This window comes from Rousettus aegyptiacus, unplaced genomic scaffold (assembly GCF_014176215.1).
Source record: "Rousettus aegyptiacus isolate mRouAeg1 unplaced genomic scaffold, mRouAeg1.p scaffold_m13_p_2, whole genome shotgun sequence".
In the NCBI taxonomy this organism is placed as follows: domain Eukaryota; kingdom Metazoa; phylum Chordata; class Mammalia; order Chiroptera; family Pteropodidae; genus Rousettus; species Rousettus aegyptiacus.
The window spans coordinates 67,706,157-67,733,256 of record NW_023416295.1 but is presented as its reverse complement, the minus strand read 5'-3'; positions in this window follow the sequence as shown (position 1 = coordinate 67,733,256).

The following is a 27,100-nucleotide window of genomic DNA, read 5'->3' as shown; positions in this document are numbered from 1 at the left end:
ACACTTGTTTTGAAAACATGAATTTGTTCTAATGTGATTGAAATATTAGGAAGCAATTTGCATAATGCAAATTTTGCAATTGCTTATGCACAAGTTCATCTGCAAGAAACACAGGTGAATGTAGAAAACTTCATGCAGTAGAACTGAGCGTCTTAGGAGTATTACAAAGTGCACTGCGCATGTGCCTCAGTCATCTACCTCCTATCTTGCTCTCCACCTGTGGTGTGTGCCACCACTTCCACATATAGTTTACAATTTTCTGTCTAATTTCATGTAGCCCTCCTTCTACCGCTTTACAATAACATATTAGCTAAACCCTCCTGAGGCTCACCTCAATAAGAAAACTTCAGATCTTTTTCAGGGTAATGTGATGTTTAATGTAATATTTATGAATTTCTTAACCATTTTTCAAGTGTAAAATGATGCTACCATTTTATTAGGTTTCTCTCTTTTTTTAATGAGTCGCTGACAAAGTTTTGAGTGGTGTGCCCAAAAAACATTTTTCCCATCAGCTGTTTTTTTTTTTTTTCATTTGCACGATTTTGCATATATTCCATTCTAGCAGAAGTGACTGTACATGTGTCTGATAGTTTTGGTCCCATATCAATAGAAGTAATATTGACAGTGTTAAATCTATGATACTGTAGAGGCTGTATGAATGCTTAAAACTTAACACTATCTAGTATTTCACTTTACAGAAATATTTAGAATTTTTGGAGCATTGCATTTATCTCTCATAAAAAGAATTCAAACAGGTCTGTAACTACGACTGTATCTTTTGCAAGGAATAATTGTTTTCCAAATATATAGTCAATTATCTCATCTGGGAAGGGTAAAGTCTTCTTGGATAATCAGCAAGTTCTCACTTTAACGGGGCTAATTATTGTCACTTTGTATATTTTTCTTTCATCCAAAAATGAATAAAGAATGAAGTCCAGTGTCCCAACTCATTGATATTTATTGAGCAAATATGGTATCATGCACTGTTCTACACACAGTGGATATTGTGGTAAGAGAGATCAAATTCTTGCCCTCACAGAGCTTATATTTACCATAAAAATGATATACAGGCAATCACATGAGTAAGGAGAATTAGTGGTAGATTTGTTTTATGCCTTTGGTTTTGAAGTGAGTTTGTGTGTGGCAATTCTTCAGAATTAACTTCTAGTTCCAACTGGACTCTGACAAAGTAGATTTAGGTAGTTGTTCTTAAAGAAGGGAATGCCAAGACAAGCTTTCTGAAGAAAGTATTTTAAAAAAGAATTGCTTTCTCCTGGAATGATCAACAGCCCTAACCAGGCCAGGTTGTAGATGTGTGGCCTGGTGCTGTGTACTCCGGGCTTGTGGTAGAAAACTTCAAGAAAGTCTCATTTGGCTTCCAGTGGTTTCTAAATTGAATTAACCAAGCAAATATTTCAACTATTCACCACCAGTTGGACACATTAACTATTCACATTAAACTATTAAAATCTTTGACAATGTTTTAGTCCTCAATACAAATTTAGTCAAACTCATTTAGTATTAGAAGAAGAGGGTGGACTTCTTTCGTTTCTTTCTAAATACAAACTTTCTTGCTTTGTTGGATTATCCAGGATCTTTCCAAGTCCCCTTGGCTCCCCTTTTTCTTCCTGATTTCCTTTTGTTCTGCAGAGGGCTCCGTGCCTTGGGTGAGGTTCTGAACTACAATAGAGGAAGAAGGGGCCTTTGTGGTCTGTTTTGAGCACTATGAATCCGACAAGTTTTACTTTCTTAGAGTGCTATATAGTGAGTGATTTTTTTATGTGTCTAAGAAATGGAAACATTTTGTCTCATATAAAAAAGAAATATTTTTATACTGTGCTCCACTCACAGACCACATCAGAGGTATTCTAAGAATAGAATAGATCAAATATATTTTATGGAAATATAATGAGAAAAGGATGTGTTCCCAAAACTCACTCCGAACAAAGGAATGCAGCGTAGTCAGAAATACTTTAATGCTCCTAACAATTTTCTCATGTGAAAGGCTGAGGAACAGCCCTAGTTTGAAGAAATCTCCCACTTCTCCCCAGGCTCCCTGAACTTGAGATCAGAACTAGGAAATCTATACATTGTGAAAAAGAAAATGTATGGAAACAGTGACTTGGGGCATTAACCAAAAAGGCATTTTTTGAAAGAAGAAAACATCAATATGAAACGTTTTGTCATATTTCATTTCATTGATCATATATTTATTTTATGTATTCCAGAGTACTGAAGCTTAGAAGTAACTAAATTTCTGGGGATTCATATTAGATGTGTCAGTCTGTGTTTGAAGGAACTTGCTGGGAAACCAAATAGATTACATTTGCTTTTATCATCCCGTTCTATCATGTATACAAAAGGTAGTAAGACTAAGTACATTGAACATCTATCTTTCTGAACAACAAAATATCAAAGACCAAATTTATCTTAAAATAATAACATTCTTTTCACAATAATAACCTGCAGGCATTCAAGAAACTACACTTACTGGCCTCATTAAAGTCACCTGACCAGCGGTTGGATTTCCTTCTAATCATGTTACGTAACGCATTTTAACAATAGGTTAGTTAGCTCTTTTAACTTCTCTAGCTGCTACATTAGTGCATAAGTGTGATTTTCTTGCTTTTTCAAGATTATGTGTTCTAGTTTATACATTCATATCGATCCTTCTGCTGGAGTCAGTGTTGCCACCAAATGTCTGTATTGTCTTGCTGAGTTAATTTTGCTTCATGATTTTTCACTTCTGAGATATTCTAAACTGGGCAATAAAATTCGGCCCCCTTTCAACCCTACTTGGTGTTTTCTCAAAAAAATATATGCATTCTCAATGGATTACTGTTTATTTACTATAATACAGTCTGAAGGGACTACAGAGTCCTATGAAGAAAAAGTCATCATAATATTTATGCATTAAACACACATATTCAGGTACATATATCTGCTTTTTGAAAAACCCAAAATGCATATGCTATCATGGCCCCCAAGGTAGCAATAACATATGCAGAGAAAATTTATGCAGTTCCAGGCTGTGAACAAGATTTCTAAGAGCTACTTCCAGAAAACATTACCCCCCTCCTCGTTCCTCAATCTGTCCACTTACTTCACTTTGAAGACCTCCTTCTCTTTCTAAATTGACTAGTGAGCTGGGTGAGTTAGTCTAATTTAGGTTTACTGCTTGGTGATTTCTGAGAAGCAGTGAAAACATTTTTAGGAAGGGGTGTATGCATGTGTGTGTGTGTGTGTGTGTCTTTATATGTTTTTCCCTCTCCCTCATAAAGAATTTTCGGGATGGATATACCGTTTAATATAGGGAGTAGCTTTATTTTAAAAGAACTGAATAATGTATCAAGGCACATTTTTGTCAGCGTAAATTGTTCTAGTTATTTTCAACTGGAAAAACAAATAGAAACTATGCAGCACTTAAAATAATTTAAAAGTTTTCAAAAGATGAATTTTAAAAACCTCGCTTTTTAAAATCTCCTTGAAGAGAAAGAAATATATTCTCTGGAAATCTTACTGTTTTCATTATATAACAGGAAATGCCACAGGAGGATAAAAATGGTAAGAAGCAAATCATGCTCAGATTTCAATGGCATATATTCACAATGTTTGTGATAAAATGGTTAAATTATATTATATGATAATATTACTTTGTAGTATTAAATATGTAATATATTTATATCTTATATTTACATGTATACTTTATATATGCATGTGTTATAAGCATATGCTAATTATAAATTTTAATGTAATATAAAATATTTTATATTTTTATTTAAATAATAATACTAACTGCACTAAAATTCTGTTATGTGAGGTCTCTTTCCCTAAATTCTGATGAACCATGAGGGAATATCTCTTTTGAAATATGACTAAATGAAAAAGTCCATAGGCTTTATAAGGTTTTGAAATCTCATTTTACTTATATTTTTTGTCTTCTGCCTCCACTTTTCCATGAATAAAATGGACATGGATTAAAGAATGTACATTAAAGTTATAAATTAAAAAATAATTTGTCCATGGTAAGATAACCTATTCTATTTTAAATGATGTTAATTCTTAATAATAATATTAACATGGAATTAAATTTTGCCATTTTATAATTTTCACACTTTGGTTTGTTTTAACATACAGATTTTCATCCAATCTCATTTGTTTACTCACCTTAAACACCAGAACCCGTGCGCTGCCTTATAAGGCCTTCCATGGTCTGAGCGCCCACTACTTCTCAGGTAGCCTTGCCTGTGCTCTCCCAAATGACTTGCTCTGCCTCAGCCACACTGACCCTGTTACTGCCCATCTCACATGCCAGGCAACCTCTAACTGGACATAGAGCATTCACTGGAATGTTTATTTTGCCTAAAATATTCTTCCCCAGATATCCATTTGGTTGGCTTCCTTCTTTCCTTCCGTTCTTCAATCAAATATCACCTCTCAGTAAGGCCAACTTGCATCACAGCATTAATGCTTTAACTTGTCATCCTGTCGTCTTCCCATCCTAGGACTCCAGATCATCTTTACTTGTTCAACATTTTTTTCCCCCATAGTTCTTATTACCTCCTAATATACTAGATAATTTATCGGTTTACTATATTTATCTTTTGTTATTCCTGAAAGAATACAAGCTGCAGGAGGCTGGGATCATTGTCTATTTTGCTTGCTGGTATATCGAACTGCCCAGATTTGTCCCTGGTATGATACAATCAATTATATTTATTGAATACATGAAATGAATGAACAAATAAATAAACAAATATAAGATAGCTCTTTTCAATGATCATAATGACTTTCCAACTCTCCTCATGGGAATTTCTGTTCTTCAAATATGTTCTAAGTTATTGATATTCCTATAAAAATAGTATTCTATAGTTTTCGGGATATATTATGATCAGTTTGGGCAATTAAAGGACAATCTTACTACTATTTTGGGCACTATACTCTTAGTGATTCTTTTTTTGAGGCAGTCATGTCATACTATTGCTTCACGGATAAATTATAGTAAACTAGAACACAGAAATATACTTTAAGATGATCTGCCTTTAAGTTTCATGTTCACCATTTCATACTTGCATAGTTGGTTGTATGAATATAAATGTTGGAATTAGCATTTATTCATTTTGCATTAGATTTTGTCATAACTGACATACTTATTACAGGTTATTGAGATCTTCACCTTCTCCATTCTGTCACTGAATAATTATTAATTCAACATCTAACTTACATTAGCCAGAGTCATAAAACAAAGAACAAGAAAACAAGAATGTTAGCAGCTCTGCTGGAACTTACAGTCTTGGGAGAGGAGCAAGCATTACAATATAATCACAATGCAAAATAGGAACTATGCCTAGAGGATGTCCCATCACAAAATGTGTAATCAGAATTTTGATCTGTCTGTAAGAAATGGCAATTGGTGTGAGATCTGAACAATTAGTTAACTAATGAAGAGATGAAGGAAGGAGTTTTCTTTCAGAGGTATCATGTAAAGAAAATTTATGTGGCATAAAGCATTATGAAAGAAGACCAACGTGTCTGAAGTCAAGCACATGCAGGAAAATAGAGTAATATGGGGTTCAGGTAGGTAGAGACCTGATCTTGCAGGGCTATGGAGGCTGGGTTAATGAATTTGTTATCTTAGATGCTCTTACCTGTCTGACATTTAGAGGTCCTCAGAGGCAAAAGTTATTTTGTCTGCTCTATCAAAAAGTGGTGTGTTTGTGTTTTAGCTTCTGTATAGAACTTAGATATTCCATATAAGATTTATTTCAGTTAAGACAATCACAGTCTTCACGTATATGGCCCCAAGGGAATAAGAAGATGGAGGTTGGGGAAAGTCTGGTAATAAGCAGTTCTCCTTTATCACCTCTGAGTACAACGCAGTAGGGAGTACTTATAAAATGCAGGAGAATGTTGAGCAGAGCCTGAAAAGAGCACATTTTTTTTTTCTGTCTTACTTATATTTATAAGGTCAGGAAGAAGAGTTGTTACAAACTTTCTTCCATTTGAAATTGAGTGCTCCCTTAAAAATTCAGTTTAAGCATTATTTTTTTGTTGTTTAAATTTTTCTCATCATTCTGAATGTAAAGAATGTCAAACAAATGACAAATACTAATTAGATATTAATTCAATTCAACCTGAATGTACTTTTCAATATCCTGGAGTGCAAGTCTGGTAATAATTCCCTTATTTCAGTACATCATTCCACCACCACTCTTGTCTATTTAGCAGGAAGTCTACTGTAGGGAGAGGTCTCCTCCTACCTCCTGAATTGTTCAGAAACCCCAGGGGCTTGGCTGATATAAAAAGTGGCGGCTTAGGTGTCTCGCTTCCCCAAATTTGATGCTGAGAAAAGTGGAAAGTCTAAGGTTTCTACCTGCCATTTGGTTAGTCCCCATTTGTCAAGGCCTCTGCACAGCTCACAGTAGCGCCACATGCTGGGGTTCCAGAGCTATAATTGTTTCACTTCACAAGCATGTATAGCTTCAGTCATTATTTCCCAAGTCAAAACTCCATGCTGTAGAGGCCAGAGCATAAAGAGCTTTCGTTCTCTCTCTACACTTTATTATAATCAGTTCTTTCCATACCCCTGAGGCCTTCCTAAGGAGCTGAAACATCCAATCCAAACCTGCTTTGTTTCTGGAGACAGCTCCCTTGTGGCTAGCAGCATTGCTTTCTGTCTATAAGCTTTGATCTCAGTCACCTTGTTCTCCACTGTCAAATTTCTTTAGCTCTGAGTCTTCAGTAACTGGAGTCAGGCTTTCTCAGGCAGATAACCAATCACTCTACTAATATACCAAGAATCTGTTGTCTTTAAGCCACTAGAGGAAATTAAATGTTTTCTTAAAATGTATTCATATATCTTCGGAATGAAGGGAAATCCTTCAAATGACCTCAAAAAGCTTGAAATCTACTTAATATTGACACATTTAAGACTGGCCTAGTTACTGGGAATGAGGCTAGCTTATTTTACCAACTCAAAGGAAGCAATTACCAATTAGAAATCAGAATGCATGAAAGCAAATATTTTTATGTTTGCTATACACTTCTATATCTCCAGAACCTAGAACAGAATTGATATATAGTAAGTGTGCATTTATTTGTGGAATTAATAACTGACTGGATGACCATTTCTGGTTAAATTGATTAGTTTATGACAGCATCATGGACACAAAGTACCTCACCAAGAAGAAGGACAATAATCGATGTAATTGGCTCAAAGTTTAATTTTAAAGACCGCTATATATTTGGAATAGGAAACAAATGGAGAAGGTACAATGATGAAAATGGGGTGAGAAATTGAGACAAATAACTGAACTTTTTTAGAAGTGGAGTTCAATAAAAATTTCATCTTTATAAAATATTTAATTCTTTATTTCAAATGAAATGAGGAAAGAAATTTTTCATGTTAACATAAAAAATTATTTGTTTCCAATTCTTTATACCAATATAAACATTCTCATTATATACTTCATACCCATGCAAATATTTTTCAAATATAGTCTCATATATAATATATATACACATATATAATACATATATGTATACACATGTAATGTTCATGTCTTCCATATAAAAGTATAAATATTTTAAGTAATTAGATAAAATTAAAAATAAAAAGTAAATATGGTAGAATAACTGTCAAGATGTCACTTTATTGTCCTTGAATAAAAAAACAAATCAATGGAATATTCAGGATAGCCATTTATATATTGTTTAGATGTCATATATGTAGTTTTATTACATAGAGTATAAGACATAATTAAGTCATTTGTAGAATAACCTCCAAGGAAGGCATTCTGGTCTGTTGGGTATGTAAAAAAGATTTTTAAAAAAGCTTACTTAGTAATGTGATTATATACTATAACAATATATTGACAATGTAATATAAACCACTAAGATTTTTCAGTTAAAGAATTTCACCCTCCGATATTATATTATAGTACCTTTGTTTCCTTCAGGTGAAAGCTATATTTACTCATGGAATAAAGTGAAAAGGTAAAAACAAAAAGTGAATTCACTTTTCTTTGTTATATAAATTTAAATTCTATTTGGAAATTAAGGCTGATACAAACTGAATAAAGACATTATTTGTTTTTAAATTCAATATACAGCTGATATTTCTTTATCTCAGATCATTTGGCCTTTGTTTTCTCCGTGAAGTAATAGTTAATGTCTATATTAACTTTGAATTTATTCTTGTGTTGTCATAGAAATCTGATCTTCACTTAAATTGATTTTTATTTATATAATTTATTAATCTCTGTCCTGAGAGCAATTCTTATTTTAATTCCCAAGCAAATTTTCTGGTTTTCCCTTTTTTGAACAACTTTAACTTCACTTCTGTATAATTTCTAGGGATTTCCTCTTATTTAAATGATTCCCAAGAAAACTGTAATGTTTCTTAGTAAGAAAAAAAACAACTATGATGTTTGTCTGAGGAAATTCATAATGTAAAACTGCAACAATTTACTGACTTACAGTTTAGGACTACCTCAAAATGAAATTCTGAAAATATAATAGCCATTTAACCTAGAACAGCAGAGGAAATTAAAAATTATATTAAACTATACACAGTATTTACTTGTGGGCATTTGGAGAAAGAGTATTCTAAATCTATTAAGATATTTATTAAAAGGCTACCAGAAGGCCAAGAAAATTAAGTAGACATTTCTTAGAGACACAAAGAATGTTCCTTAGAAATACTAATGGATAACTTTTATGGATTGCATGTACCTTGTTCACCAAAGTAATCCATCTAGTTGGCTTACTTAGTGATAGTCCCCTTATCTAAAAATTGTCAGGCTTGCCATGCTTGGTTAATAATACTTGCTAATTGAGACTTTGAGACAATCATACTGTTTAAGTCTCAGGAGTCTATATTTTTATTTATATTTTTAAATAATTAAAAAAATTTTTAATTATAGTTGGCATAAATTACATCAGTTTCAGATGTACAACATAGTGATTAGACACTTATATAACTTTTAAAATGATCACTCCAATAAATCCAGTACCCATCTGACATCATACTTAGTTATTACACTATGATTGACTATATTCCTCATGTTATATCTTACATCCCCATGACCGTTTTGTAATGATCAATTGTACTTCTTAATCCCTTCTCCTTTTTCACCCACCCCCATAGTCTCCTTCCATCTGACAACCATCAAAATATTTTCTGTATATATATGTTTGTTTCTGTTTTGTTTATTTACTTTGTTCTTTGGATTCCACATGTGAACAAAATCACATAGCATTTGTCCTCCTTCTAACCTACTCTACCCAGCACAATACCCTCCAGGTCCATCCATGTTTTCTCAGGTGGCAAGATTTTATTCTCTTTTTATGGCTGAGTAATATTCCACTGTATATATGAACCACCTCTTCTTCATCCACTCATCCACCGATGCACACCCAGGCTGCCTCCATATCTTGACTACTGTAGATAATGCTGTAATAAGCATATGAATTCACATGCCCCTTCGAAGTAGTGTTTTGGGTTTCTTCAAATAAATACCCAGAAGTGGAACATCTGGGGCCTCTTTTGTTTCTTGTTATAGCCTTTGTTTAAAAGCCTTTTGTGCGTGTGTGGTATAAATATTGCTATCCAGTTTTCTTTCTTTTTTTTTCATTTCGATTTTCATGAAATATTTTTTTTTATCTCTTTACTTCCAGTATGTGTGTCTTTTAATCTGAACTAAGTCTCTGGTAGGCAGCATATGTAAGGGTATTGTTTTCTTATCCATTCAGCTACTCTATCTTTAGATTGGAACATTTAATCCATTTATTCCATTAATCCATTAAGGCAATTGTTAATAGAGTAATAGTTATTGCTATTTTATTATTCATATTTTTGATGTTCTTTCTTTTTTCTTCATGCTCTTCTTAAAGTTGTCCAATATTTCTTGTAATACTATTTTGGTGTCTTTTGCTTGCCTAAAAAACTCATTATCTTTCCTTCGATTCTAAATGGTAGCTTTGCTAGGTAAAGTCATCTTGGTTATAGGTCTTTGCTTTTCATTACTTTTAATATTTCATGCCAAGCCCTTCCGGCTTGCAAGGTTTCTGTTGAGAAATCAGCTGACAGTCTTATGGGAGGTCCCTTGTAGGTAACTAATTGTTTTTCTCCTGCTGCTTTTGAGATTCTTTTCATTTAACTTTTGGCATTTTAATTATGATATTTTGGAGTGAACATCTTTGGGTTCATCTTGTTTGAGACTCTGTGTGCATCCTAGGCTTGCATTATCTATTTCCTTTGGCAGGTTAAGGAAGTTTTCCATCATTATTTCTATAACTAGGTTTTCTGTTCTTTGTTCTCTCTCCTCATTTCAGTACATGTATGATGTGAATGTTAGTAAACTTGATGTTGTCCCAGAGGCCCATTAAAATGTACTAATTTTTGTGGATTATTTTGTCTTATTGCTGTTCTTATTGGGTGTTTACTGCTACGTTATTCTCTAACCCTCTGATTCATATAATCTAGTTTTGATTCCTCCTAAAGTTTTTTCATTTCAGTTATTGTCTTCTTCGTTAGTGACTGATTCCTTTTTATATTTTCTATCTCCAATTTTATGTTTTCTACATCTTTGTGAAAATTCTCACTGAGTTTATCTACTCTTCCCCTAAGTTCATTTAGCACTTTTATAACCAGTGTTTTGAACTCTGCATCTGATAGATTGCGTGTCTCCATTTCGTTTAATTCTTTTTCTGGAACTTTGTTCTGTTCTTTCATAGAGGACATGTTTCTCTATCTCTCCATTTTGGATGCCTCCCTGTATTTGTTTTTACTTATTAGACAGGGCTTCTATGTCTCCCAGTCTTAGTTGAGTGGCCTTACATGGTAAGTGTCCTGTGGGACCCAGTGGCACAGTCTCTCCAGTCTCCTGAGCTGGGCGCTCCACATGTGTCTATTGTATGTGTTGTGTGTACCCTCCTGCTGTAGGTGAGCTTTGTTTGCTTTTGCATGTCATGGGAGAGACTGACTCTCAGGCTGATTGATAGAAAGGACTGGACAGGAACTACGGAGGAGGAATTGTGCTGGCTTTCTGGAGCAGAATTTGCTTTAGCAGGGCTCTGGTCCTTCCCAGTCTTCTTTTGGGTGTGTTATCTCTGGATGTGGCCTTGGGTGGTGGTAAGGCTCAGTTCGAAGCTGGCTACCTGGCATGCTAGCCACAGGGCCTTCTGGGATGGGCCCTCCTGCAGGCAAAATTTAGCTACAGCCTGTGCCCTACCTGGAGTTACCTTGCGTGAGCCACCGAACAATCAATAGATAGCTGCCACCCATGTTGGGCTTGGAGGTGCCTGGGGAGGCCAAGCTGAGAACCAAAGCTGGCACCTGCCAGTGCTGGGCTTGGGGCTGCTCTGCAAGAGGTACAGAGCACACTGAAACCAGACACTGCTTGTTTAGGTTTTGTGAACCTTTGAGTGATTTTAGGAAAGTCCACAGTATGAGCCAAGACAGGCTGCTTGTATGGAAAATCCACTGAAAGTTGCTTGGGGAAGGGTTTTAGAGAATCACCAGGGCCGAGCAGCCAATTTTAACCAGGTTGATGAAAACTCCAGTATGCTGGCTGCCTGTATCTGCACACTTTGAGGTAGGAGGATTCAACAAAGAAACAATGAATTCTATCAGCAATTCTGTCTGAGAGGAAGTCATCCTTCCAGCTCTTGTTGAAACCAGACAATTCAGTTCCTTCCTGCATATCCCTGGCACTTTCTGAGCTACTGCCCCAGCACCGGAGCTCAGAGCAAGTGAATTCATAGCAGTAAGTTCATGACTGGCTTTTTAAGAGGAATGCTCGGGACACCTGAAGCATTTCGTCTCACTTATCCACAATCTCTGCTGATTTTCACATCTAGATTTTGTGGAGACTTCTCTTTCTGGGTCTAGAACCCCAGGCTAGGGAGCTGGTGCTTTTTTGGGACCCGTTGCTTCTCCAGGTGAACCTCCACAGCCAAGATATCTCTATTGATTCTAAACTACCACACGCAGATGTGAGACCAGCCTATTTGTGTCTCGGCCCCTCCTACCAATTTCAAGGTTGCCCTTTCTGTATGTCCTTAGTTGTAGGACTTCAGTTTAGATAGACTTTAGGCAATTTTCAATGACAGTTATTCTGTATTTTAGTTGTAATTTTGATGTGGTTGTGAGAGGAAGCAAATATGTCATTTCCCTACTCAACCATATTGACTAGAAAAGTCTCTATATTATTATTTTTGAAAATAAAATTAGAAATTCAAATCTCCACCATTTGGGGTGTCTTTTAAAGAGTATTTGTTTAACCTGCCCAAATAAGTTGTAAGCATTTTAGTGGTAGAGTTTATATATTATATTCCTTTAGATTCCTTAATAGCAGCACATACTGTAGTTGAGTATCTGCATTAAAATGGATAAAAACAGACTTAATCTCTGACCTTGTTTCATACTTGCTGCGAGACTCCAGGTAAGTTACTCAACCTCTTTAAGTCTCTAAGCCTGTAAAATGGGAATGCCAGTAATACTGGGTTGTAGGTAGGATTAAATGAGATAAACTTATAACAGTGCCTGGCATATTGTCAGTAGAAGCTATTATTAGTAAAGATAGTAGGTATTGTTGTTGTTGTTGTTATTATTATTATTATTATTATTATTACTATTTTCTACTTAATAAAATACTAAATTTTGCTGGTGCTCTAAAAATGTTCGGTTAAGTGGTTACAGTGCTTACTCAGGCAACACAGAATTTGGAGCATAAAGTGAGAAAAGGACCAGGCAGTGGTCACCATTATACTAAATTATTATGTCCCCATAAACACAGGATATTTACAAAATATTGTATAAATATAATCCTGACATTGTTGACCCATTTTGTTCTTGTCCTGTGTGCATTTTGATACAACCCTCCCAAACTAGTCTTAACTCTACAGTGCTTTGGAGGCAATATAAAATTTTACTGACAATTTCATGGGGAGATTGGAAAGGTACTTTATATCTGATGCCCATTTGATGTCTCTGTTCTTCTCAGAAAGATAGCTTCCTCATCTTCAGTATCAAATTCCTTTTTTTTCTTTGCTTCCAGACCTAATTTTTTCTTCTCTTAAGAAATTTAGCTATTTTTCATTCACACGCCTCAATCACTCAAAAGTCTACAATGAATGAACTAATACCTCATAGAAAGATTTATAGATCATCTGTTGTTTTTTCCAAATATACCCCATTTGGTTTCATGCTTTTCTTATGGATGCCTTATTCCAACAACTACAGTAAGTATTCCTGCCACAGAGACCAAAGTCTTCTTGGGAGGACATTCTGATATTAAGAAAATTAAAATTTCTTCCCTCTAAATTATTTATAGAGGATGTTAAGTCTGAAAAGATCTTATTCATTTATATTTATCTAATATTTATCAAGAACTTACTCTGTGCAAAGCCCTGAATTGGTAGTGAGAGGTCAGAAAGAAAACCAACATTTGTGTCCTCCTGTCTATGGAGAGACAGATATATAATTAGATAACACCAACAAAGGGCAGATTTCAATAAATAATATTTATTTAGTAAATAAATATTATGTGGACACAGAAGAGGGAGAAATTAAGCTTTACTGAGTGATTCCAGAAAACAATAATTTTGATTGTCTACAATTTTATCTCTAAAGAGTAGATTGAATTCTGATTGGTGAGTATTAGGGTCAAAATATATTTATAACTGTTTAGGGGAGAGAACTATTTAAGAAAAGGAAGGGAAGTGAGAGAATAAGTGAAGTCATGTCAGATGAACTGTAGGAATTTAGGATGTGGTTAGTGGGATGGAGAAATTGGAGATGGTATAACGGAAATTAGATCTGCAAAATAAAGCTTGGGATAAAATCATGGAAGCTTAAGGGAACCGAGTCTGAAAATAAATTATGCAAAATTTGTTAATCACTTTATAACAAGTGGTTTGGGGGAGAATCTGGGGTGAAAAATTGAGATAATAATATAATAAATTTCTTTTTTCTCTCTACCTGAATCATTATTATGTATTAAAGTACATATATGATTTAATTTAATCGACACAAAAGAACCCTGCATTACTTCCATTTTACCAAAGGGAAAACTGAGACATAAAAAGATAAAGCGATTTATCCAAATTTAGGACTTTCTAACTCTAAATTCTTGGTTTTATTTTTTTCTCTTATTATAAGGGAATTGCAATTAATCAGCCACAAATAATGTGTTTCTTCACTTGGACAACTGGAAGTGAAAAGCGAGGGGCAGATTTTAAAAACAGTGTAAAAGGAGAGTCTATGTGTTTTTAAGACTGGGTATATGAGAATGGTGAGAGAAAGCAAGAGATCTGTGGACAGGAAAGGAGAAGAAGGAGGGTATCAATGTTATATGTGCCCCAAAACATCTGAGGAGGAAAGTCTTGGCCAAAAACTGAAAGGTAGAATTTATCCGTAGGGGGAGATGATTGAAATGGTATGAAGAAATAATATCATGGAGAGGATGAGACCTACATGAGGATGCATGAAGTAGGGAATTGATAGGAGGAGAACAAAGCAGCACCTCCTAGGGACAGAGAGAAAGCCAGGTATGACTTAGCTAAAGATTGGAATGCATCAAAAAAGAAATGATGAGTTATTTATGAAAATAAAAAATGTATGAAATCTGCAAAGTGACCAGGTGCTTACTAATTGGGCAACCGATTTTACTAATTGGTGAAAATTAGTCTGTTTCCTGAAGCTGTGATTTCTTCAGGTTGTTGTTAAAACAAACAAACAAACAAACAACAACAACAACAAAAAGAACTGCTGTTAAAGAAAAGGTTGTAAGGATGAATGTGCTAACACTTGCAAAATGTTTCTTGCATTGGCAGGCATATAGTTCACACTCAATGGAGTCAACTGTCAGTATCATTGTTATCATCATCACTGCCACCACCATCATCATTATCATCACTGATAAGTTGAAGACGCACTTGGATATGATGACTCGTAGGTTTTTAGTAACATTTAAGTAAGTAGTTTCCATAATTTGTTGGGGCAGGAACAGTTTACAAGAGGGTGAGAGGAGTCAAAGAAGTAAAGAAAGAAACCTTAAATTATTTTTACAAAGTGTAAGGGTAGAGGGCAGTGACTCAGTGGGGATTAGTCCGGGGAGATTTTTTTTTTTTTTAGTGTTGAATATGTTTTTACTCTGGAAGAAGGCAGTAGAAAGGGAGAAGGTAGAAATAACTAAGAGGCATAAGCTTTCAAATGGACATGCAGAAAATAGTGTTTTTGAAGGGATGTCAACTTCAGCAACCTCATAGCAAAATTATTTGATAATATGTATTTTTTATGCACAGGTGGAATGAGTTACAGAGAGGATTACAATGGGGTGTTTCTTCATACAGTGATTCATTTGTACAATTCAATTCCTAATGTGGAAATTTCTGGGGAGTAAATTCCACAAAGCAGTGACTGTGTTTTTCCCATCTTTTAAATGACAGCAATGCCAAAGTGAGGTCTCAAGGAATACAACTTTGACTGCTGATGATTTTGTAAAACCGTCACTGAGTTGACTGTTCTGAGAGAGAAAGTGAGTGTGAGAGAGAGAGAGAGAGAGAGAGAGAGAAAGAGATCTTATTTTTCCCCTTGTGCCAAAGGACACGAGAGTGAGTAAATCTTCACAGTGTATGAGATTGCAATAAAGATGTGTGCAAATTTAGATGGAAATTAGGCATGTTCCCAGGGCTCCTGGAAAATTGCCAGGATTGCGCTCAAGACATTGCCTTTATAGACTATGTATATATTTATTTCTTTGTAAATTCAGTCTATAGAGTTTTCTGTTTATGATTGTTCCCAAGGACATTCTTTCTCCAAGCATTTCTCTAAGCAGATACTCACTCAAAGCCGATTTCAAATCATATCAAATGTAATCAGTATTTTCTGTGAATTCTCTGTCTTTGATATTACTGTTTTGTTCTTTATGATTTTTATTGTACAATAGTCATAGTAAAGACTTATCAAAGATGCATAGCATGTGTGTGTGGGGGGCAATTCCAAATATAGAGAATTAATATTATTATTTCTCACACCCCCTCAAACACATTTTAAATGTAATCTTTAAACATTTTCTATTTTACATTATAGTTTAATTCCTTAATGCCCTTTACATTCTAAGTTAGAATTTTATTTGTTCCTGGAAAGTACAATATGATAGCATACATTGAAATGTAGACTATTAATTGCTGAAAATATCAATGCTATTATTTTCAAAATACTTAATCATATAAATCTGTTTTTCTTATTCTTTCATTTTACTAATTTCAAATAGCATATGCTAAGGCCAGGAATATTAAAACATTTTGAGTTAAAGAAGGTTACAATGAATTATAGTTTCCCTGAAAGACACAAATATGCTTAAATCAGAGACTTACATGCTTTTTGGTGGTTTTCTATCTTTACACATAATTCTAAGTTTCTTTAAAGCAATGCAGTTCTAAATATAAAGATTTATTATCCAGAAAAGCAATAAGTCATTCTGAGACTCAATAGTTATAAAACTGGAGAACATTTGGTTTTGGACCTAGTTAAACTCTCATGACTTTACTGAATACATGAAGTGAAATATTAATCTATGTTTTTTGTCTTCTTTGTAATTCTATAATATTACTCAAAATAAAATCACTGGATATGACACAGTTATATATTAATTTCTATTTTATGTTGATTTTATTAAATATTTATATAACTCTATTGATATTATAATAGCTTTTCATTAAAAAATAGGTGTTTTCCATATGTACTTTGTAGTCTTGTTTTCTGAATTTATAGTATATTTTAGAGAATAAAGAAAAAAGCATTTTGGTTGGAAATTTGGAAATTTGGGCTATATATATATTTTTTTAACCAGAGGGTCAACTCTAGGCTGAAAGTCAGACCACTGGTTCTTTTTGCTCCTACATCCAGCCAATGGCCTCAGGCAAGGGTAGCAGCCTGTCTCTGAGTGGAGGATTGAATGTCTATCTTGCATCGTCTATCTCAGAGGCTTGCCTTCAGAATCTGGGAAGAGTTTATAAGTATTTTGAAGATAAGCACATGAATTTCCTTTTTACTCAAAAAAATTACATTTTATTTTTATAATTACTCTGTTCAAATAATGTTACTCTCAGTTTCCTAGAAAGTTTTAAAATAAAGATTAAGTACACATATTATGCCAGCTCTTGTTTCTGAGATATTGAAGCTATTTTGTCCCCTCAAGATTTTGAGGGTTACATAGATTGAAATGCTAATAAACTGGGCTTTAATATTACTTTTATTTGTGCTGTTAGTTTAACCAAGCAATCAGTTATCCATTATATGCAGTTTCAGGACAGGGAATTCAATGAGGAGTTTAATAAGAGTTTTTAAATGGGCGCATATGTTTCTGGTGGTAAAGTTACATTGTTAAATGATTTAGAAGGTGGCTTGGCAATAAATTTGGGTTAGTGAAAGCACTAAAACTGAGAAGAATACAGATCATTGAAAAAAAAAAAAACCCCAGAAGACTAGATATCAGCAAAGTACCTAGATTAGCATTTGGATCGGTGAACTTCTGCTAGAAAGGCCTTCTGTCTTCCATTTTTCAGATCTCATCTTTCCCTTCCTTGAAAATCCAAGTCGACATTATTTTTCCTGAGACAGGTTTCCATTTCTATGCCTCCTTCTCTCCAGTTTTTATTTTTATTAATGATAGATAGGTATATATAGTTTAAAGGATCAACTATTTCAAGTTTGTTAAGGGTACTCTAATCCACTTTTCCACTTTCTTCTCCCAAAAGTAATGAATTTCAGCTATATTATAAACATGTATATATTTTTTATTTCTTTCATCTTTAGGCACTAGATCCTTAATTACCTCTGGAAAGTGGGATTTAGCTCTCTTTCTTTCCTATAATTGCCTTCCTCCCACACCAAATTCTTTGTTCTTCCCTTATTCTCAAATTTTATAATATTTTGAGTCAGATCTATTCATTCATTCATATGTACACACACACACATAATGTTTTCTTTCTTTTTCTTCCTCATAGTCTTTTTTAAATTAATAAATAAATTAATAAATTCTATTCCAAACTCATTCAGTTGATGAAATCTCCTCCCAGTATGTTGAGAGCATCATTAATGCATTAATGCGTTAATGTTATCAGTGTCCTCTCTCTCTCTCTCTCTCTCTCTCTCTCTCTCTCTCTCTCTCTCTCTCTCTCTCTCTCTCTCTCTCTCTGTCTCAGTGGCTTCTAACCTCTTCCAATCTAAACAGGTTGGCTTTGTTCCTGGTGCATAGGCATTACCTTTTCACATCTCATTGTGCTGACACTCTGTTTTCAGTCTGCATGCTTTCTCTGTCAACTTAGGTCCTTGTTTTGTTAAAGCACATCCTCCATAAGCTTTCTTAGAAAAAAATACATGAGAGAGAATGGAGTTTGAGAGTAATCATGTATAAAAATATCTTCATGAGTAATGTTTGGTATAAAATTCTATGTTGGAAATTTTTTTTTTTTTTTAGAATGTTGAAATATCACTCTGCTTTTTTTTTTTAAACTTCCAATATTGCTCTAGATCCAAAGTAATTTTAATTGCTTCTTTGTTTTTTTTTTTTTTTTTGAGAAGCTTATTAGAAATTTGCTATGCTTTCTGTATTTTGTCATTTCATGTTGGTTTGTCTAGCTGTGTATTTAATGACATCCATTAAGGTGGGCACTTATAAGGTTTTTTGAATTTAGAAGCTCATGTCATCCACTTAGGATTTTCATGGCAAAAATTTTATATTATTTCTTCTCATTTCTTCTCTCTCTCTGGAATTCCAATAATTTGGGTAAGGATCTCTCTTAAAGTATTATTCCTTTTTTATTTATAAATCCAAATTAATAGCCACATCTCATTTTCCTACTATATTTCAAGATATTTGTTGGCAGGATTGAAGAGCCAGAGCAACATGGTAGAGTGGTTAAAGCATGAAATGCAAAACAAACAAACAAACTCCTAAGAAAGAATATATAACAATGTCCTCCTTACCTGGTCAATAGATAAATTATCCTGAATAAGGGGGTTTCCCAGTCGATAGTTAACCTAGTTCCAGGATACAAAACAAAAATAAAACAAACAAACAAAACATGGAATGCAGAGTTAGACTTGAATCTTGATTTTACCATTTGCTAGCTGTGCAAGATTTTCAATACCTTTATCATTTTCAAGACTCAGTTATTAGCATTTCCCAGGATTTCTTCAACCTAAAAAATAACATTACATTTTTTTCTGAACAAGAAACTTTTTGGTGTGTATTTTATAAATTTTATGTTATATTCCTACTGTTATATGTTAAAACTCTAGACAATTTTATAAATAAAACATTATTTAAAATTTCATCTTTTGATTTACCACAAGTCATTTTCCCTTTATACTGTGCTGAACCATAGTTTTTAAAAATTTGGTAGTTAATGGTTTTTCTCCCTCAATGAATTACTTAGGCTTTGCTTCTATATATCCTAATCATTGATTGATATTTTTCTAGTTTCCAAGGTCTTCATGAACATTCATCTTTCCATTCACTTAGAAATGTTTTTCTTTCAGTTGCATTTGTCTCCTAGAACTTTTCTTTTGTTAGTGAGTGACCTACATAATGGAGTTTTTTACATGGTCAATATTTATTCATTTCACTCTTCCTTAACAACTTTGAAAACCTTTGTAATGAATGGTGTCTAAGAAGTGGAGTCTAGTATGCATATAAATTTTAGCTGTTCCATTCATCAGCAGTGTGTCTAACAGTAATTAGAGTGAAACTGCAGTCTATGGGAAAGAGTTAGGTGTGGCCCGTCATTAATGGAGGCTGTAGTGTCAAGTGTAAGTGAAGTTGTGCTGAGAGAATGTTTTGTTTTTGAGAAAGATTCAGGAATTGGTTACCATGATTTGTGTCTATTGTAAATTGGCTGTATTGAAAGAAGATAACATAAGGTAAAAACATTTAAGGGCAGACTGCTCAAGAAGGAATTGAGGCTGACGAATTGTTTCCACAATATGCCAGTAAAAGGTCCTTTTCATTTGAGTCAATGGGAATCTGAAATATGTTAAGACAAATATTTTTTTTGTAATGGTAAGGTGGATACTAAAATATTATTTCTTTCTTGATGCTTTTATAACATTGTGGGAATTGATAGTTTTAAAAGCCTCTTTTTAAAGATAGTGAAGATGATCTGAATTTGACTGTGATCAGAGAAAGTGAGGTTAGGTAACTAATAAATATTCTCTCACCTGTATGTATGTATGTATGTATGTATGTATGTATTTATTTATTTATTTATTTATTTATTTATTTATTTATTTAAAAACTTCCATATACTTTGTAAATAAACTTTTGTAATTATATTTCAAATGACTCAAAATTTATTTCCTAATATGAAACACAAGAATTTAGTTCTTTTTTTTGCTTACAGTTAGAATGTGAAGATCTATGCACTACAGTGCAGATAATTTTGGTTCATCTTACGTGTGATTTAAAAACACTTTACTGCTCTAAAAGCAAAACAATAATTACAGACTTGAAAGACCTTCCTTTTGTGTCATCTATTCTTTTTGCCTAACAGAGTAGTACATTTTCTAGCTCTAACAATGTTTCTTCTTGTTGAGTACAGTTTACTCTAAAAAAATCATATAGATATAAAATGACAGAGGCTATCAGCTCATAAGCCCAAAATGCATCAAAGTGATTTAGCATAAGTGATTGCATGATATCGTGAGGATATCATGGTAATGGGCTGATTTGGGAACAATAAAGAATTGTATTTCAGGACATGCAGTCTAACGGATAACCACAAGTGCATAGCAGCAAAGGAAAGAATCCACTTTATAGTCTTGGGAGAGACTGTTGTAAATGAAGAGTCCATTGAAAGAAACTGAAATTTCAAAATACAGTGACTTTTCATTGGCTCCATTTCCAATGGAGTCTCTCATTGGCTGAGCTGTTATTGGGCGAGGAGTAATTTTTTCTTCCTCCAGTTGCAATAATAAAGTACAATTGATGCTTGAACAACATGTGTTTGAACTGCACAGGTTGAACTGAGCAAGTAAGTACCTTTAGGTGTCGAATTTTCTCAGATGACCGCTGCAGTTCAAACCTGGGTCGTTAAGGAGTCAACTCCACCATTGGGAATCGCGAATGTAGAGGGCCCACTGCAGTTATATGTGAATTTTTAACTGAATAGGAGATTGGTGTCCCACTTGCCAAGTTGATCAAGGATCAGCTGTAGTATCGCTTTCCGTCAGAGATACAAAGTATATCTTTTTCTTTTAGAGTCAGTAATGTGAGTTGAGAGTTCTCCTAGAACTCCTGATTTCATTTTAAATGAGGTTTCTGTTTATTAATTTTCAAAGGTCTAAAGGAACTTATAAAAGTAATAGATTCTTGTTTTATTTTTGTCCATCCTTTCATCTATTTCTATATGTACATATATGTACATGTACACACTCAAATACACATAAAGATACATTGATAGACGCCTGACTGTCTATCATCTATGTTTCTCTATTTTTACATAAATGTAACCACAAGCATATACTTTAAAATTTCTGTTGACTTTAAATATATAAATATGCATTTATATAAAGATAAAATTTGTTAATTTTAAATACTTGTAAAATGTAGCTAGTTATATTTTTCACTCCCCCCCCACTGTCTTTCAATCCAATCCTTTCTCTTCCAGAAGTAATCAATGTAAACAATCTGATGTTTATCTCTCCATAATTTCTTATTCTTTCCATATATTTATCCCTTCTCATATTACATATTATATATGTATATAATTTATAAAAAATTATTGATCAATAGGTATTATTATATTTACTTTATAAGAGTAAAATCACATTAGTTTATTTCTGTATATAACATTTTACAAAAAAATTTCTCTAAGATGACTGGTACAGATCTAATTCTAAAAGACTACATGATATTCCATGGGAAAAATCACAATCTATTTAGCCATCGCTCCTATTAATAGTCATTTATTCCACTCCTAACCAACCTCAGTTTTGACTATTATAAATAATTTCCATGAACACACCTCTAAACACTGTTGATTTTATTTCTACAGATTATGAAAAACTAAATTTTTGATTGAAGCATATGTGTATATTTTAATTTTAATTTTAAGAATTCAAAATTCTAGTAGAAATTACACTTACTTTTAAAAAAGCTTGCAATTCTATAAATGCAAAGTGATATTTCCTTATTAAACAATATGCATTTCCTCAATTAGAAGTTTGAAAATCTTTATGTATATATTTATTTTTTATTACATATTTATGTTTCTGTTTGGATTAACTTTTCTGAAAATTCCCTATAAGTCCTTTGTTCATCTTTCCATAGCGTAGGAGATATTCTCTAAGATGACCTCAATAATGCCTGCCTCATAACATTCACATCTCTGTGTAAATTTCTCCTTTTACATGTGAGCTGAATTTAGTTACTAGCTTCCAGCAAATAGAACATAGGCAACATAATGGGATGTCACTTCTGAGATAGGTTATAAAAAGGCTGCACATTTTCTTTTTAAGTGCTGTCCCAGCCAGTGGGAGGCAATTTATTATGCAGTGATAGATAATTACTACATATAGGGTTCTTATATTTTTTCTCATCAATTTATTACTGCTACTTATGGTATTTATCTACAACCCTTTGTATTCTTTGCAGATATTTTTCCAACTCTAACATTTGTATATTGGTTTCATTTATGTTACTTTTGCTTTATAAATTGTTTACATATTTAACTATTTTCTTTTCTTCTCCCTATTTCAAAAACCTTGTAGTCTAATAGTAGATAAGATACAAGACATTCTATTTTTTTCTATGATTTTCACTGTTTTATATTTTATACTTAATATATTTAAAATGACTTACTGGACTAATACTACTAAAGTTTTGTATGTAGGTTATCTCTATGGTTATCAATTCAGTATAAGTGTGTAAAACTCACAATGAGTAAATGTGACAAATAGTATGGTGCATTTCCCAATTAGAAAAAAATCTAAAGTAGTGAAAATCATGGCTTAAAGAAACCCAGATTGTCAAACACAATCTGCTCTTTTGGGTGGATTTATCCACCCACTAGGAAATCTTTTAGGCTAGACGATTATGTAGGGCCAGGTAACGCCTCTGCCCAGAGAGTAAATTGAGGCTTGAGACTGGAAAAACAAAATAAAGCAAAACAAACAAAACAGAGAAATGCTGTTTCTACACATGGTCTTCTTCTTGTAGATCTACACAAATAGAAAATATTCCAAAGTGGTTTCAGTTGCATTTTAGAGACTACCATGAAGGAAATGGTAACTAATGATGTGGTTCTCATAAATGCTGTTATACTATAGCATTTATTTTTATCTATAAACTATAGCACTATTGTTTTATCTTCTTGATGTCATGGAGTTTTATGAATATCTCAAATCCTTCTTTTTTTCTTGTAACAGTGTTTGACTTAAAGCCTACTTTGTCTTATTACTATAGCCATCCCTGAGCTTTGCATTATTAGTAGTATGGAATATCTTTTCTATCTTTTCACTTTCAACACATTCGTGTCTTTGGATTTAATGTGAATCTCTTGTAAATAGCTGGTAATTGGATTATGTTTTTTATTTTAATCCATTGTACCAATTTCCTTCTTTTAATTGGTGAGTTTAATCCATTTACATTTAAAGTGATACAGGATTCCCCCACTGTTGAAAGCAGTTTTTCTATGAAAACTTCGTAAGCCCAAATGATTAAAGTAAATGGTAGTCCCTTCTTTCTGAAAGTTTGTGTTACCCTACTTCACTTTTATGAAATGCCTATATTAGTGTGGAAATGACTTCCTTTGTAAAAACAAAAATCCTCTTCAGATTTCTTTTAGTTAACAAAAATAGATACTAATGTAGCTCTTTTGTAAAAGGGAAGTGGCAAAACACAAATTTTCAGAAAGGGGAGGATACCTGTACTTATAAGGAAGGACTTCTGCCATTTTCAACTTTGATTTCTATATGTCTTTCATGTTCTTTGTTTCTCAATACATCTATTACAATCTTCTTTTATGTTTAGTTGACTCTTTCCAGTGTACTATTGTGATTTCCTTATCACTATCTTTTCTGTATTGCTTTGTTATTTATTGAGAAGTTACTCTTGAGAATACAACTAATGTCCCAAATGTTTAACAATTTAGTCTGAATTGATGCCAACATAACTTCAGTAGTATATAGCACCTCTGCTCCCACCATTTTATGTTGTTATTGTCACAGATTACATCATTTTTATATCATATGCCCATGAACAGATTTATAGTTATTACTTTATGTATTTTTCTCTTAAATCACATAGAATAAAAAGGTCAGAACAAACCAAAAATATAATAATGCTGGCTTTTCTATTTACCTATGTAGTTACCCTTATTAATTTTTTTTTAAATCTCTTTGTATGGCTTTGAGTTACAATCTAATATATTTTAATTTTAGTCTGAACAGCTCCCTTTAACATTACTTGTAGAAAATGTCTACTAGTGATGAACTCCTTTGGCTTCTGTTCACCTCAGGATATCTTAATTTTTTTCTTCATATTTCAGGAATAGTTTGCTAGACATAGAATTCTTGGTTGATAGTTTTTTTTTTTTCTTTCATCACTTTAATATGTCATTGCTCCACTTTCTGGCCTCCATGATTTCTGATGAGAAACTGGCTATTAGTCTTATTGGAATCCCTTGAACATAACAAGTCAAATCTCTCCCTTGATGCTTTCAAAAGTTTTTCTTTTTCTTTCAACTGTTTGATTATAATATGTCTCTGGGTGAAGCTCTTTACATTTCTTCTAAGAGTTGGTAGAGATCCTTGGCTGTGTAGATTCATGCCTTTTACAAAACTGGGGGTGTGAAATCAAATTTCAGTCATTATTTTTTCAAATATTCTTTCTGTACCTTTCTTCTTCTCTTCCCTTTCTGGCACTCTCATATTGTATATTTTGATGTACTTGATGATGCCCCACTAGTATTTTTTCATATTATGGTTTTTCTTTCTTTTTGTCTGTTGATCAGATTAGGTTATTTCAATTGGCAGAAAATCAGTTTCACTGATTTTTCTGCCTATTCAAATTTGTGTTCAGTCTATCTAATAGATTTTATATTTGAGCTATTCTACTTTAAAGCTCCAGAATTTCTATTTATATAAATCCTATTTATAATGTCCATTTCTTTGTTGTTTTTCTCTATTTATTGAGACATCATTCTCCTGGTTCCCCTTCATTTGTCAATGAATTTCTTTAACTCTTTAAACATAGTGAAGACAGTTAATTTAAAGTCTTTGTCTAGTATATTTAATCTTTAAGCTTCCTTAGATATGGTTTCTGCTAAACTCGTTTTATCCTGTGAATAAGTGAGACTTTCTTATTATGTCTCATAATTTTTGTCGAAAAGTGGATGTTTTGCATATTATAATGTGTCAACTCTAGAAATCAGATTCTACCCATTTCCCAGAGTTTACTGTCATAACTTGTTGTGGACTGAAGTTGTCCATTTGTTTAGCTACATTGCCAAACTACTCTTGTGAAAACTCTATCTTTTGTCATGTGTGGTCACTGATGTCTTTGGTCTGTTATCTCAGCAGTCAGCCAGTGACCTGATAAGGATTTCCTTAAATGCTAAAATTTAGCCACTCCTTGATTCATTAAGTACTCACCTGGTTGTTGTAGGAATTTGTTTTAGTATCCAGAGTTTTAAAAGAGTGGATTCTGAAAGTCTTTGCCAGCTTAATAATTATTCCATAGGAAGATGGATCTATGGACCTCCTTACTTCACCATTTTTAGTGATGTTACTGCTCACTAAAAGTTATTTTATTCACTTTGGGGGAAAATAAATTAGATGCTGAGATATTATTTCCTCATACCCTCTTTTTTTCTTATTTTATAAGTCTTCAAAAACCTTTTCTCTTATGATTTCCATGAACATAGGCTCAAGATCAACATGCAGATGTGAACAATCATCTTAAAATTAAGTTTAAAAATTTCCTGTCTATACCAACAAAAACACAATCTGGAATCATTATGGGACTAGCCCTTTGGGAGTTTTTACTTCTTGTTTTGGGAATTTTATAATGTTAATAAATTTAAAGTTAGTTTTATTTAACTCTCATTCATCTATTAAATTTGTTTCTAATAATTGATTTTAGTAATATAAATTATATTATTTGTTGCTGATGTTTCAATAGTCTTAATGATTATGGAATTAAAAACTTTACTTTCTCTCTATAAACTGTAGTTCTATAAGTCTATCTATGTAATTAAAAAATAGACTAGCATGTTTGTCAAAATTAAAAAAAGAATTTTGCAAAAATATCCCACAGAAATCATTAGGTTTATGACATAAAAGTTTCTTTTCTAAATGAAAGTTCAAATATAATCATTATATATTGATGTATTACTTGAAAAATTTATAATATCTATACAAAGTGGTTTTAAATCTATATAAAAATAATTTAATATTTGTTTATTCTCTACCATAAAAATGCCATAGGGGGAGATCATTTAAATTCAAATAGTTGAATTTATTTTTTATGCATAACAATTATGTTATATTTAAATATGAAAATATGATAATGATGAATAAACTGACATGAGGTATTCTGCTGGTGCTTTTGAATAGCATGTCTTTAATGTTGTAACTCTTAACAGTTAAAGGAATTTTGACAGTTAAGTAATCCCTTCACCACTTAAGTACAACAGAATTTTATTATTAAGTACACTGCCTGGAAATAGTGTCCTTTTTTCATTCGCACTATAAACACTTTTGTTAGATTGGTAATCCAGCTTGTCAGATTTGTTCACTGTTTGATATTAATCAGTGCGTTTATAAAAGGTGCAGTGCTGGACAGAAATGAACAAAAAATACATTATAAATAATGTTTCTATAAATCACAGAGTCGGACATTTCTAACTCTGAGGTGTACAGACTATTTTGACATTTCATGGGTGGTTTGATAGTTTGCTACTAAACCAAAAGTTTAATAGTAGAGCTACTGTCTATTTCATTATATTACTATAGAATTGGCTTTCTCAGTGTAAATTTGTTAAAATTTTATGAGACATTCTTTGCGGTATTTAATGCTTAATTTTAAAA